Raw genomic sequence first — 15,714 nt, 5'->3', positions numbered from 1 at the left:
TGCAAACAGAGGAGTGTGAGTCCTGGGTCTGCTCCCGTCATTCACCCATGACTGACGCACCAAGAACAGATCCTTCTGAAGGAGCCAGGGGATGTTTTATCCTGGGCACCAAACTGATTCTTCCCCTTGAAGGAAAGCTACAATTCTGAAAATACATATATAACCAAAACCTATTTTAAGAAGTCACTTCTCTCATTATTCTATTGTATATTCTCATTTAGATTTTTTTCTTAATAATTTTAGATGGAAGAAATGACTTGACAGAAATTACTTTGTTTTGCATTGTGTGCTTATAAATAAATATTAAAAGGGCAAGAGTATGCAAGACAGACTAGAATCACAGCAAGGCCACTAACAGCCCTTGGCACGGGAGGTACTCTGAAGCCCTGGGAGCCCTCCACGGTAGATGTGAGTCCCTGTTCACCTCTCCTGCTGCCAGAGAACCTCTCCAGAAATCCAGAGGGAAGCCGTGATGTAAAGAACCAGGGCCAAACAAGGGACTTCAGTTTATTTTCCCATCTTCCTTCCATGTGAATGAAATACCTTGCAGTCTTTATTCCTAAAAATATTTCTGTAGCTGGATACAATTTCCAGCACTGACATTTAGTGCTACCATAAACTTAGCTTCTAAACTGATTTAATAAAAAATTTAAAAACCACCTTGTCACATATTTCCATCTTGAAATTGGAAAAATTCAGCTCAGAAGTCTGTCAAGACTTTGGGTGATGAGATGTCAAAGTAGGCTTTAACAAAAGTGTGTGTGTGTCAGGGGTGGGATGCTGATAGTGTGTGTGTGTGTGTGTGTGTGTGTCAGGGGTGGGATGCTGATAGTGTGTGAGTGTGTGTGTGTGTGTGTGTGTGTGTGTGTGTGTGAGGGGTGGGATGCTGATAGTGGGAACAGCTGTGCCTAAGAGGGATAGGGGCTTTGGAGATCTCTGCACCTACAGCTTGACTTGGCTGTGAACTCAACACTGGTCTCAAAAATAACGGCTAGGAGCACCTGGGTGGCTCAGTGGGTTAAAGCCTCTGCCTTAGGCTAAGGTCATGATCCCAGGGTCCTGGAATGGAGCCCAGAGTTGGGCTCTCTGCTCAGCGGGAAGCCTGCTTTCCCCCCACCCCCACACCCACCTGCCTCTCTGCCTACTTGTGATCTCTGTCAAATAAATAAACAAAAATCTTTAAAAAATAACGGCTATTAAAAAAAAAGTCTGCCACAGAACACATAACACAGAAGTGACAGAGCCAGAACTTAAGTCCAGCCTGGACTTGGCCAGAAAGCCTCCTCCCAGTCTACTGGAAAACCTGGCTTCCCAGGAAAAAGCATAGTCCATGCTCTGCTGTAAAGGGAGTGGGCTCAAAATTCTGTTGTGCAAAAACAATGCCCACCTCCCTTGAAATATTTTCAGTTACTTCTTTCAGGAGAATTATAAATCATATGTCTATACTGACCAGAAAGCAGAACATGATGCTTATTTTCACTGCATTTTTCTTAAGTACCTACAATGCACAGCAGTGTTGGCCACAAGAGCTCAGATGGAGTTCTCACCCGGCTCCTGGGCACCAGTCCATGTCACGTCTTCATTACAGCTGAGTGAGAGACAGGTCCTGTTATTCCCTACCCAGCACCACTGGTCGTTTTTTGAAACAAGCAACTGCGTACTCAAATCAACATAAGGAATGAGAAACAACAATGTCAGAACTAGTGCTGTAAGGCAGCACCTCCCAGGGCTGACAAGGGATGGCTGGCCAGACAGAGGGCAGGCAGGCCATCCACAGCCATGTGTTGCACAAACACACCCCTCCTCCAGAATATAGCTCCCCTGGCCCCTGTAAGACAACTTGGTCGGAGCACCACAGAAATGGCATTTGGTGCTGGGAACCTGGGGAGAAGGGTGCTGCAGGACTCTTGCACATGCTGCCCCAGCAAGTGCTCCAGAATGCTGTGTTATCTGTGGGAAGCCTAAAGACCAATGAGGACCTGAATCTCTGGCATCGCAGCCCCTCAAACACGAGGAAGGGCAGCCCACACTGGCAGCAAGGTGTCCACCGAGCTGATATAAAAAGGCAGGCCCTGTGGGAAACAGGGAGTGCAGATCAGCAGCCTGGGTAGAAGCTAGAAGGCAGGACACCTGGGATCTAACTCTAGCTCTCACTTCCCCATTCCCGGCCCACTTTTTGTTCTGGAAAATGATAGGGGGAGAGTACGGTCAATCACATCCTCTTCACTCTAAGAATCTCTGAGTTTGAGAAAGACAGCTCAGTGTAAAGGTAAAATGAAAGGAGATGTGCTCTTGATTCCAACTAATTTATTGTATTTAGTAGCCAAAATTAAGTACCTCATAAAGTCCTGTTATCCCATCTTTCATACCTAACCAAATGAGATAGAGGCCAGTGTATGTATGAAAAAGAACATTACTTTCAGACAAATTCAACACAATATAAACATATTATTGGTGCAGAGAGATGACTTTGGACATAACCAGTATTTGCAGACCTTACAATTTACTTGCTAGATTTTTAAAGGAGTTGCCTTAACAATAAACAGATGTCAATAATTCAGACCATCAGATATTCTGACTTGATGTTAAACAAAATTCTACTGACTGAAAAACAAAGTGTTGTGTTTGTTTGTTTGTTTGTTTTAAGTAAGCTCCATGTCCAGCTTTGAGCCCAGTGTGGGCCTTGAATTTATGACCCTGAGATCAAGACCTAAGCTGAGGTCCAGAGTCAGATGCTCAACCAACTGAGGCACCAGGGGCCCTTTTTTTAAAGATTTTTATCCATTTATTTGAGAGAGAGAGTGAGAACATGAGCTGGGTGAGAGGCAGAGGGAGAGGCAGACTCCCCGCTGAGCAGGGAGGCTGATGTAGGACTCAATCCCAGGACTAAGGGATCATGACTTGAACTGAAAGCAAACACCCAACTGACGGAGTCACCCAGATGCCCTGAAAAATAAAGTTTTAAGAGCTGAAACAATCTGGATAACTGACTGATTCTTAACACTTTTTTCTTTGGTATAAAGCTGCCCAACTGAACACCAAAGTCATCATAGACAAAAAACAGAATCTCTATGCTTCTTCTTTTTTTAAAAAAGATTTTATTTTTTTGAGAGAGAGAGAGGGAGAGAAGGAGAGAGAGTGCACACACAAGCTGCAGGGAGGGGCTGAGGGAAACCAGATTCTCCACTGAGCAGGGTGCCCGACATGGGACTTGATTCCAGGACCCTAGGATTCCTGACCTGAGCTGAAGGCAGACGTTTGACTGACGGAGCCCCACAGATGCTCCTCTCTCTATGCTTCTTTAATGTGAAGTGAATGAAAGAACTGTGGAAACATGTTTTTGCCTATTTTCAAACAATGGAGGCTAAACCAAACCAGACAGCGGCTGTCCTGGGCCGGAAGGCACTGGAATTCCAGTGCAGGGTTTCCTTGGGTTGACCTGGGAACCTCATGGACGTTTTACATGATTAGAAAGCAGCATGAAATCAGTGTCTTAGAAGAGTAAGCCCCAAAACTCAATCCAAATTAAACAAATAACCCTCACTGTACATTAAGACAGCGGCTAAACTACAACCGGAATTAATCCAAGTGACTTTCAAATTCAGTAACCTCACTGCCCATCACTAGTGAAATACAACCTCAGGATTAAAAAGACTACAAGTAAAAACCACACTGTGGCAAATTCTACATGAAAAATGATCTAATTTCTTCAATAAATGGCACTAAAAAAAAAAAGAAAGAAAAATGGGGGAGAGGATAGAAACTGATAAAAGATATTGCCTGTCAAATGCTACCCGTGAACCTTATTTGAATCCTGATTGAAGTATTTGTGGATAAGGGAGATCTGAGCACTTCCTGGATATTAGGTAATTTAATAAATACTGCTTATTTCCTTTATGTTTTAATGGTATTGCATATATATGAAGGGGGAAAGCCCCTCTCTTAGAGACACATACTAAACTATTTATGGATAAAGTGGAATCATGCCTAGGATTTACTTTAAAATAATCCACAGAGGTAGGAATCACTGAAGGGGATAATAGCTCCCACCCCCAAAAAAACACAATTGCCCATATATTGATTACTGGAACTGGTTTTGATATATGCACTTTTGTGAATGTGTGGAATTTTCCACGAGTTTAAAAAAAAATGAAAGAAAAAAAGAAAAAACAAGAGATCTAGCAACAATTTTCAGGGTACGTAAGGATCCACAAAGCCCTCGGTATAGTCTACAGGTGGGAGGAAGAATGTGTGTGTACACTGTGAAATGCTGGCCCAGACCCTTATTTTCCATGAGAAATCTCAGGCCAAGAACAGAGCACCTTGCTGAAAGTCACAGATCCAACCCATGGACAAAGGACTGGCACCCAGTGTCCAAATTCTTTAAAATTAAAAACGAAAAACAACTTGACTTTAAAAATTGTACATCTCTGCATCAAAAGTTCACTCCAGGGGCGCCTGGGTGGCTCAGTGGATTAAGCCGCTGCTTTCGGCTCAGGTCATGATCTCAGAGTCCTGGGATCGAGCCCCGCGTCGGGCTCTCTGCTCCATGGGGAGCCTGCTTCCTCCTCTCTCTCTGCCTGCCTCTCTGCCTACTTGTGATCTCTCTCTCTGTCAAATAAATAAAAATAAAATCTTTAAAAAAAAAAGTTCACTCCACCCTCTGTCACCTCTATTTTGTCAGTTACCGTATTTTTCTGTTCTAAAATTTCCACTGGTTTCTTCTGAACGTCGGCTTTTTTGCTTACTTTCTATCTTTCCATTTGTTTCAAGAGTACCCTTACTTCTCAGGACACTTTAATAACAGTTGGTTTAAAGTGTGTTTTAGTTTTTACTGCAGCTTAAATAAAGGCCTCTTATCATCTCAGTCTCCAATGGGTCAGAAGTCTGGGTCAGTGTAAGCCAGCAAAGCACTCTACCTAGGGTCTAACAAGGCCTGCACAAAGGGACAGCTGCTGTGGGGTCTTATGTGGGGTGCTCTGGAGAATGCATTTCTGGGCCCATTCAGCTGCCTGGGTAGAGGACTGAGACCCCTATCCCTGCTGGCATCAGTTGCTGTAACATCCCATATTCCTAGAAGTACCATCAGGGAGTGAAGGTCATGGGAGCCAAAATTCTGCTACCCCCAAGTCTCTATCAGGGAACGGCAACACCTGTATCGACTTGGTTTTCACTTGTCTTGTCTTCTGAGGGGGTGTCTGCCTGGTTCTGTGTATGCTGGGTAATTCTGGATTGGATCGTGGACATCCTAATACTTGTATTATGAGCTTATGGGTCTTGTTTAAACCCCATGGAGAATGCTGGTGTTTCTGCTTTAGCAGACATGAGCCTGCCTGGGATCCAGACACAGGCTGTGGACTCAGCATCAGCTTCACGTACAGAGGCTGTGTCCTTCCCGAGCACCATCGCTCAGTGGCCAGCTTGGCTCCAAGGCCATGGCCCACCCCTCAGTTGAGTTCCCAAAGTCCCTGGCAAGCTAGCTTGTTCAGGGCCAGACCCACATGTGCATGGCTCAGTGGTGAGGCCCTAAGTTTCAAAAGCAACCTCAGCGGTCACTTTGCTGAGCTTTTCCCTCTCCCCAGTCTCCCTGGAATGCCCCCTTCTCAGTCCTTCAGCCAGAAACCTGGGGTTTCAGTTACCTGCTCCGCTGTGCACCTTCTGTGCCTGCGCCCTTGCCTGGGACCAAAGAACAGGAGGAGGAGCGACAGAAAAAAAGCAATGGGGGTTTCCTCTCAACTCGCTCAGAGTTCAAGTATCTGCAGGCTCTAGGTGTCACAGCCTGACCAGAGGACAGGGGAGGGGGAAGGAAAACAGCAGCCTCTCCCATTCTCTCCTGCAGCTCGAAGTAGAAGGCTTTCCCTACAGCACTCTCTGTCTGCACCTGGGGCCCACCTGTGGCTTTCAGAGACCCTCAAACTGGGCTAGGGAATCCTGGAGGAAAAACAGGAAACTCTTTGCTGGTGCAGTGGCCTCTGTTCCCAATCCTCCTGTCGCTATTTACCTGTCAGAGTCTTCAAATACTGGCTCCATGCAGCTTTCTGGCCTTTAGAGCCAGGGTCGGGGCAGGGGAGACAGCCTGGAGCGTGTTTATTCCATCTTCCAGGAACCAGAACTCAACATCCATGCATTTAAAAACATGTTTATAGGGGCGCCTGGGTGGTTCAGTGGGTTAAAGCCTCTGCCTTCAGCTCAGGTCATGATCCCAGGGTCCTGGGATCGAGCCCCACATCTGGCTCTCTGCTCCTCGGAGAGCCTGCTTCCTCCTCTATCTGCCTCCCTGCCTACCTGTGATCTGTCTCTCTCTCTGTCAAATAAATAAATAAAATCTTAAAAAAAAAAAAAACATGTTTATAGTGGTTATCTTTGGGAGAGGGAAGGTTGATTTTCTTTCTTTTTCCAATGTTCTGTATTTTTCACATTGCTTCCAGTGATGAGTATATGTTACTTCTGAAATCAGAAGGCTTTTCTGCAAACTACCGTGTAAATACTACCTACTTTAGAAGTCCTAACTGGTCGGGGTTACCTATGGTAGTCACTGCTCCCCTTCCAGGAGAAAGCTGCAATAACTACTGTCTTTCCTCTAGGAGTTATGCTTGTTCTTTCTACAACAGTTCAGCAAAATAAAAATATTTTTAAGCACTCTCTGGAATCAATTTCTTGTTTAGGTATTGAGACTTGTTCCCCCCAACATTCACCTTATTAACTACTACCAAAGCACCTAGGACTTTAATTATGAAGGAGACAAGAGTTTATAAAGCCTAGCAAAATTTAAACAATTTGTCAAATTCCATAGTGTTGCTTCTTTCTTCCCACACACACTCCCGCTAGGCACCGGGAGATGCACTGAGCACCCTCACCTGTCTCGTGCCTCTACTACTGTATTATCTGGCATCAAGCCAAGGGCCAGAACTGCCCCTGCAAAAGCCTCCTGACTCTAAATCTATTCCACTTCCAGCTTATGGGCCCCCCACATGCACTGGCTTCTTCCCCAGTCCCAGGAAAGACCCTAGCAAAGTGTGCCTATGGTTGCGGCCTTTTGTAGGACTGACAGAATACATTCTAACTGTAATCAACTAAGGCTGCTGCCTCTTTCTACTACAACGTCATTCCCTTTATGTCAGGCAGGTCAGGAGGGGCTGTCGGCATTTTGGGGATGCAGCTAAGGGCACAGTGAGTTGGAGACACATTTAGTTTGGGTGTAGTGGGATGTACTTATGTTTTCAATTACTTCTTGTGTACACTTATCCCCAGCCATCTCAGTGCAGGTAGAGCTTCTAGGGACACTGATGTCACCCACTATGCCTGCCCACCAGAGGCATGTGAAACAAAGGTACAGGGCTGGGGTTCTGTGGCAACCTGTACAGATCCAATGGTGCCCAGCGGTGGAGGTGTGTGGGCCATGGGAAAGAAATAAGGTTTGGAATATGGCGAGCCAGATGCTCATCTGTGGGAAAATGATAATCAGACATGTTAAAACTGTAACCAGAGAGATTAGTATCCAATAAACAAAACTGGGGTTGTCAGAAAAATAACTGTTAATGCTATAGTATAATTATAAAAATATCACCATTTTCCTTTCACTTTTTTTAAAATGGAATTGTACAAAACAGAATTTATCAGAACTCCTGCTTTTCTGAGACACAAACCTGTAGCTGTACTAGAAACAGCAAACATATTATCTACAGGTGTAATCATGCTTTATGCATTCTATCAAAAATTTGTGGTCAACTATGTTAGAGGGATCACTGAACTCTTCCTATTCTCTGTCATGTGAAGAGGTGATCTCAAAGGACACAGGCTACTTTTATGCTATTTATTGTTCTTATTATTAGCTTTTTCAAATGTATAACTTTTTCCTTGTTCTAAATAAATACTCACTTTCCAGCTAATTATTATAACATTGTATTCTTTAAAAGAAAAAAATTATTTTTTTGAGAAAGGAAGCTCATGGGAGAGAGTAAATGGGTGGGGGAGAAGGAGAGAGTCCCAAGCAGACTCCGTGCTCAGAGCCCAACTCAGGGGATTGATCTCATGACCCCAAAATCACAACCTGAGCCGAATGCCCAACAGACAGCGTTACCCAGGTGCCTCCATTATATTCTTTTTCTTAAAGAGACTACCTCCCCTAAACTGTATAAGCTTCAGGACCTATAAAAGTTGGCGTCTGCCCTTGCCCCAAGTGAAATTTGATTAATTCATTCAAACATTTATTGAGGACCGACTCAGTACCAAAAAAGTCTAAGTATGTAAGAACATGGGAGTTTATGGGCGAGAACACCCCTTATCACAGCGGGAGAAGACAAAAGTGTGTTAAATGGTGGTGGGCACCACTAACAAAGGAAATCTAGGCTGGCAGACAGGAATTTGGTGGGTGGCAAGAGAGGGAGAAGGCCTCCATAAGAGGGCATCTGTGTCAGGCCTAAAGACTGTCCTGGTGCATTCTGCAAGAGCCACAGAGTCCCAAGGGATGGCCACTGCTAGGAGGCCACACCACACCCTCGCCAACATCATCTCATTTAGTCCTCATTACTCCCATCACACAAATCAAGGACTCTGCCTCAGAAAGGTTAATGACTTAATAACGATACTTAGCTCTGCAGGGGGCCTCAACCCGACCCTGACTCCACGGTGTGCTAGGTGTATTCTAGTGTCATGGGATTGCTCCGCCTCCCACCCCCCACCACACACAAACTGGTGTTTTAATTTATAGTCATTCTGAAAAGTAAAAATAAAAAGGTACTATAACATAAATGTTCCCTTCTGTCCTGCAGCTGGGAGAGTCATCACTACATTCTATATTAAAGTACCTTCTGATTTTGCTTTTCAAAAATGACTATAAATTAAAACACCAGTTTGGGGGGGGAACCCTAAAATAAAACTACTTATATGACTAACATCCCTTCTCATCCTTGTCCACATCTTCACAGATTTTACAATAGTATAACCGCTGTGTACCCTGGTTTCGTCTTTTTGGTTAAGGCATGTTTTTGAACAGATTTCCATAGATCAAATGTTTCAAATTTTGTCTAGAGGGAAGGACAGGAACAGGATTGCCAGAGCATGTTTACTGGTTGTGGAGTACTCTATCATGACTCTACTGACAGGAACTGCATTATCAGAGTTTGTTTTCAAAACTGGGATTCCAAAATGAAAATCTTTACCATATACTGCTAGTTGCTCCCCAGAAAGAGCAGACCAATTTACAGAATCACCACCAGTGTAACAATCCCCAGAAACCCACCAAACACTGGGCTTTATCATATTTTGTGTAACTCCCACTTTTTTGACTCCCTGTTGCCAAGGTAAAACCTGGAGTAGAAAAATACACCACAACCCCCTGATGCCCTGGACACTCAGATCTCAGAGCACGACCCAAGTGACCTCACCTGGACACTTAACTTTATAGTGGGCTTTCCTGCATGCTCACCACCACTGCTGCATGTAGGACGCTCATGACCCACTGAGTGAAAGGGGCAGGTGGTAAGCTGATAAGAAAGTGGGTAAAGGAAAAACAGGAACAAAACTGAAAAGCAGCAGAAAAAGAACTGTTACTGTCTGACTACTGAGGAGGTACTGAGGTGACCAGAAGCCAGGATGTGTGGACAGAAGGCATTACGTTTCTATTCTTATCAAACTTCACTTTGCATATCAGGTCCTATCTTTCCCCCAAAGCAGTGTAACCCTGCCTGAATCCTGCCCACTTGGCTTTACGGTGAGCTCAGGTTGTTCTTCCACCTGATGATGCAGTGGCTAATGTTCATTAAGCACTTGTTGTGTGCTAGACACCTACAAACAGCTCATCTATAGACACTGAGTCCTCCCAACCACCATATGAGGTAGCTAAATTTTAACCCCACTTTATCAGTATGGAACAGAGACAAATGACTAGATCACATACACTTCCTTTTTTGGGAAATGAATTAGTACAGAAGGACCCTGGAAGCCTATTCTGAAAGACAGGCCCCGCATATAAGCACACCAGTACACTGGTAGTTGGAGAAACAGCACGTCAGCATCTAGTCTGGACAGCTCAGAGCCAACGGGGCAGTGAGAGTCTGCAGTAAGGCAGACATAGAAGCAGCACGGCGAGGGTGTGACCCCAAACCGGTCCCTCCACTTCCTCTGCTTTCACATAGGGCAGTGCGACCTGGCCAGGTCTCCTTCCCAGACCGGGAGAAAACCAAATAAAATCACCAGCATGAAGCTCCTCGCGACCCCTAACACAGAATTCTCCCTTTTGCTGTACAGGGACTCACACACGTCCCACAACCAGCAGATGCACATAATCAGTCATATTTCATCCACAAGCAAAGGTTACTCCACGCCTTCCTACCTAAAATGTCTTGTCCCATCTCTCTGGCAGAGAGAAAATCCATGCTGTCTATCCTCACACAGTCTGCACCAAACCAACACTCTAACCCAACGCCACCCGATAGCTATCAAACTATCCACTGCAGTCCAGGCAAGACTACCTCATGGATACAAAACAGACGGAGAAAGAAAAACCACCCTTTAAAGATTTAGCCCTGGGTTTTAAATCTTTCCTTCGTCTCCTTACACTATGTACTGACATTATCTCCCTCCACACAAGATTGAATTTCTGTTTTTCCCAGCCACTACTGACTAGCACCTGAGAGGCCACTGGAGGCTGTGGCCGCCAGCATAAATGGAAAAAGTGCTTGTGGGATGCACTGGGCCATATTCCGGCCCCAATTTAACTTCAGATGCCTCCCCAATGCCTTAGGAATATTTCTAGACCTTAGTGGACTAAAAACATTAACACCTCATCCCCACCTTTAAGATCCAATTGACGCAAAGGCCAAGAAGGGTGTGGTCTCAACCAGTCTGAGCTTCCACCTGTGGCTCTGCGTGGGCCTTCACGCGGGACGCTCCCCAGGGCGACACTCCAGGGCCTCCATGCAGGACCCTTCCGGACCCTCCCCGGGAGCTCCACGCCAGACGCCCCCTCCCCCCGCCGCCGACCCACCCCTGACTCCACCCCCTCCGGGCCCCTCGAGGGACGCCCCCCGGGGCCAACTCCCCCACCCAGCTTCCACGCAGGACGCCCCCCGGACAGAACTCGCCCCCTCGGACCTCCACGCGGGACGCCCCCCGGGCCAACACTCCCCCGGCTTCCATCCGGGACGCCCCCCGGGCCGATACCCGCCCCCCACCCGGCTTCCACCAGAGACGTCCTCCGGGCCGACCCCACCGCGACCCCTCCCCGGGCCTCCACGCGAGACCCTGTCCGGCCCGCCCTTAGGCCTCTACGCTGCCGCCGGCGGCGGGCTCCGCACTCATGAGCCCCGCCAGCCCACTGGAAGGCCTCCGGAGCCCGGGCGCGGACTCCGCGGGTGGACCACTGTCCTGAGGCGCCCGGCCGCCGCGGGCCTCAGTGCCAGTCCGGCTTCGACCCGCCGCCCCCGCGCTCTCGCCAGCCCACCCGCGGCCCAGCGTGCTCCCTGGGCCCTGCGTCCTCACCCGCCGAGCCGGCCCGCGCCGTCGCCCGCAGCGGCCTTTGGGTTGCGCCAGCTCCTCCTGCTCACGACCGCCGCGCCCGACTGCCCGGGGACGGCCTCCGCGCCGCAAGCCCCGCCCCGCGCCGCGTGCCTCGCCTGGGCCCGCCTCCACCCCCGCGGACGCGCCGCCGATTGGCCTGCGAGCTTCTGGGGCGGGGCCTCTACGGCCAGCGGCCCTGCGGCGCGGCACAGAATTATGATTGGTGAATGGACTGGAAGGAGGCGGGGTGAGAGGGGACTGGCGGAGTCGAATGCCAATCAGCAGAGACTCGCCTCGTGGGGCGGTGCTCGGCTGCGGAGGTTGGCTTCAGCCTTGGGCGGAGTTTCGGCCTGAGGGCGGGGGTTTGGCTCGCCCCGCCGGGGGCTGTTCCGGGCGCGGCCCCTCTCCTCGCGGCACCTGCCCGCCAGCCACGCCGCCAGCCACCCGAGTCTACCCTTACTGTACTCCTGGGGCCTCCTGGACTGTGGCCTAAGGCCACTGACGGCCCAGCGAGTCTATGGTGTAGTGGAGACTGGCCGCATGGGAGAAGGCCTATGGTCCTCTCAGCCCTGTGGTCCCTTTAGCCTCACGACCACACCCGGGAATGGAAATGTGACACTACTCCTGGGCCTCCCATGCCCGCGACCACCAGGAGCACACACCCCTTCTTCTAAGGGTTCAGTGAACTCCTACGCATCCTTCAAGATCCTACCCAACTGGCCCGCAGGGGCGGGTCCTGCCCCGTGCTGCCCTCGAGGGAATAAATGTAGGATGGACCTGGGCTCATCCTTGAGTGGACCCGCTTAGGAGTTTCACCTCCTGGGCTTGGCCAGACTCATCACATTTCCTAAAAGAGGAGGCTCGAAAAGCTGACCCTCTCCACAGGGTAGTCTCGGGGTCTGAGGCTCAGCAGGGAGCCAGCCTGACAGCCACGTGGTTGAAGGGCTCTCAGCCTTGCACAGAGGCCCCTCCACCTCCTGTCCCCATGACTCCCATTACTCCTTGAGGCCTTTCCTCTAACTGGTCCCCAGCTCCGTGAGAGTCCAGTGGACTGTCTTTACCGCTCATAGGGCTGCACACACATCTCAGGGGTAGACTGACCTCCCCCGCGCCTGACAAAGGTGTGCAGGGCCAGGAGAGAGCCTGGCCAGAGGGGCTCCTGGGAGGATGCAGGGCCTCTGCTGGCACCCAACAGGAGAGTACAAGGTGTGAGACCGGAGAGAAGGTGCTTCAGGAAGCACTGGTGGGTCCTAAGGTGCTCAGTGGTGTGGGCTAGCCCAAGGGCCATCCAGCCACCCAGACCAGACTTGGTTGTCCTGGTGTAAACAGTGTCCTCTAGTAAGCTGTAGAGCTCTCCATAGCCATCTTTTCTTAGAAATATTTAGAGTAGGGGTGCCTAGGTGGCTTAGTTGTTAAGCGTTTGCCTTTGGCTCAGCTCGTGATCTCAAGGTTCTGGGACTGAGGCCCACAACGGGCCCCCTGCTCTGCTGGGAGTCTGCTTTCCCATCTCCCACTCCCTGCTTGTGTTCCCTCTCTCGCTGTATCTCCCTGTCAAATAAATAAATAAAATCTTAAAAAAATATATTTAGAATAGAATTTCCTACACCTATTCCAGTCATTTATATTTCTAGGTATTTAGTAGTTACTGCTACAGTGACTGAGATCCCTTTTCTTGCTCCATTTTCTAATTTGTGAGTAGACATCACTGAACTCTTATTAATGCTAACTTTTAGCACACATTCTCTCACTTTAAGTAGATGGTCAGATCACCTGTTATTAATTTCTCCCTAGTCTTTATGGCTCTTTCTTCTGGGCTGGGATCACCAATACAAAGTTGGGTACTGAGGTTATGGGTGCCAATAATTCCTCCTGATCTTATGCATAGACATTCTGCAGGGCTTTGACCCTTTCTGAGCAGACTTCGCACCTTCATAAAGAACCAGTAATAACTCCTCATTTAATAGCCAAACAATAGTGCTTTATTGATAAAAGGTTAGTTTCAATGGATACAAAATTGCTGTGTGAAATAAGTTGTCAAAATACATTTCTATAGGTAAAGATTACCCCTTAGTAAACTATTATCTCTAAGTGAAAGTATGTATTTAGATTTGGGCAGCAAAACAGAGGGGGCCATAGACATGAGAAGATATAGGTCTGCCCACCCAAATAGCCCTTATCATGTGAATAACGGCTGGCCCTAGCAGTTCTCACAAACTTGGGGGGGAGGGGCTGCAGCCACCACGCACAACTGTACCCCCAGCACCACCTTTTAAATGGCTTTTCCTAGTGTACTTAATGCCAACGTGACCCAGATAGCTGGCCTCACACGGAGGTGCTCTAAAGTCATCAGACACTTTGTTTCCTCTTGATGGACCTTTGTATGACTGTGTCTGAACCTAAGGCTTCTTTATGTAACAATGAGAAGACAAAATTCTTGAGAACACCCAATTACTATCTGTAGCCCGCCTCTGTGACTAACCCGTTTGGACCACGTCACTTTATTTTGGCCCAAGCAAAAATTCTTCCCATCTTCAGGTGAAGCATTTTCTGCATCTCTGCCCCTCCTGTTAGAGCTAAATGAAAACATGGAGCCAACACCTGCTCCCTCCAGGTGTCCTTTCACCTGTCACTTTCTGGGGACCAGTTTCCCAGTGTCACTAGAAATGCTGGAAGAAGCAAGCCCTGGAGCCCCTCAGTGCCCCTTGGAGGGAAGGGAGGGGCCAAGGCCACAGAGCACAGAAAACTGATTGGACTGGTGGCATTGATCAGTCCCACGCCACGGCACAGATTTGAAATGTCTTTCAGTCTCACCTGACACAACGAAGGATGTGATGGTGGCTGAAAATGTACAACAGTCTGCACACAGAAAAATGATCGCTCCTATCTGCCTTTCAGAAAACTATTAAAAATTTTAGAGAACCAGTTAAAAAAAAGCCAAATCAGGAAAACCTGGTCGGCATTCAGGCATTATGGGGTCACGAGCCTTAGGTCCCAGGACAGGTCTGGGTTCAGAGGGCTACCCTCCAGAGGACCCCGATTCTTACTGCTAAGGCAGATCTTATAAACCCATAGTTACAGAAAGCACAAATAAGAGTGCCATAGAAAAATATAAAAAAGGCTGGTTTCTAAATATTTATTAATTTTCCTTAAAAAAGTTACTTTTCATGTTAGTTGAGTAAAAACCATTTATTGGCTTTGTGTGGGTAAGAATCGCTGCTGTAATATGAAAACTGGAGCTCATAGACACTCGCTGACGTAGCGGAATATTACCAGTATCAGCGGGGAACACTACAAAACGTGGCTTGTGGTGTTCTCTGCAGAGCAGCTTAAAAAATGACCTAGCATCAGAAGCCAAAGACTTCTTAAAATTTGCCCGATTACCTGTTTTTAAGAGCTATTTAAGTATACACATACCGTATTAGATAATAATTGTTTTACTTGGTAAAAAAGCAAATGTGCAGATGAATTAACAGTATTGAATTATAGCAGCAAAACTGGTTTTAGGTATTGTGCTCAAAGCAAAGTGAAGCAAGGGAGAAGCGCCATCCTGGTGACCTAGCAGGTGAGTGCCCTGTAGATGCCAGCTCATCTTTCCACATCACTGGGTCCACACTGCTAGCACCCAGGCACAGGCTGGCTACATCCAAATGTTCTAGAAATGAAATCAAGAGTGCTCCTCAACAACTAGTCAGGCCAGCCAAATCAAAGAAATTCAATGTTAATATATATACTGACTGATCCTGGAAATCAGTTCCAACATTAGTGGTTAGTCAAGGTGGAAGGAAAATGAAAATGCAAGGTTCACCTCACAAAATATAAAGTATAACATAGCAACAAAATACAAATGTTAAAAGTACTTCATACAAAACAACACATCAAAAGTTTAAAAAAAATTAAATTCTCAGGCACAGGTACTGTAAAATGTGGATGGACACCCCTCCAATGATCTCTCGGAAACACGTGGCTGTAGAACTCATGCGGAATATTTTCTGTATCTTGCAAAGCGTTTTCTGGAAAAACACAACACAACACAACATGTTTAAACGCAAGTGGTGCAACGCTCACTGCTACGACCATTAACAGCATCATTTTCTGTGTAACAAAGGGTACAAACTGGGCAGAAGTTGACTCCTATGACCAGACTTAACTAAATCAAAACATCTCCTGGGAACCAGGAGCACCACCAAACTGCAGTGTGTACAAAATATAAATCAG

The 15,714-nt window shown here is 47.4% G+C and overlaps 2 protein-coding genes across 9 annotated transcripts in view; both read right to left on the bottom strand.

Annotated features, from left to right (window-relative positions):
- Positions 1–11,583, bottom strand: part of FARP2 (FERM, ARH/RhoGEF and pleckstrin domain protein 2) — a 107,984-nt gene extending 96,401 nt beyond the window's left edge. For all 5 annotated transcript variants that reach the window (XM_046019901.1, XM_046019903.1, XM_046019905.1 and 2 more), the window contains exon 1: positions 11,482–11,583. The gene's annotated coding sequence lies outside the window, so the exon portion shown is untranslated. The remainder of the gene's footprint in view (positions 1–11,481) is intronic.
- Positions 11,584–13,455: 1,872 nt separating this feature from the next.
- SEPTIN2 (septin 2) overlaps positions 13,456–15,714 on the bottom strand; it is a 33,823-nt gene continuing 31,564 nt past the window's right edge. For all 4 annotated transcript variants that reach the window (XM_046018051.1, XM_046018052.1, XM_046018054.1 and 1 more), the window contains exon 13: positions 13,456–15,509. The gene's annotated coding sequence lies outside the window, so the exon portion shown is untranslated. The remainder of the gene's footprint in view (positions 15,510–15,714) is intronic.

This window comes from Meles meles, chromosome 9 (genome assembly GCF_922984935.1).
Source record: "Meles meles chromosome 9, mMelMel3.1 paternal haplotype, whole genome shotgun sequence".
Classification (NCBI taxonomy): domain Eukaryota; kingdom Metazoa; phylum Chordata; class Mammalia; order Carnivora; family Mustelidae; genus Meles; species Meles meles.
This window is presented reverse-complemented; position numbering and strand designations above follow the sequence as displayed.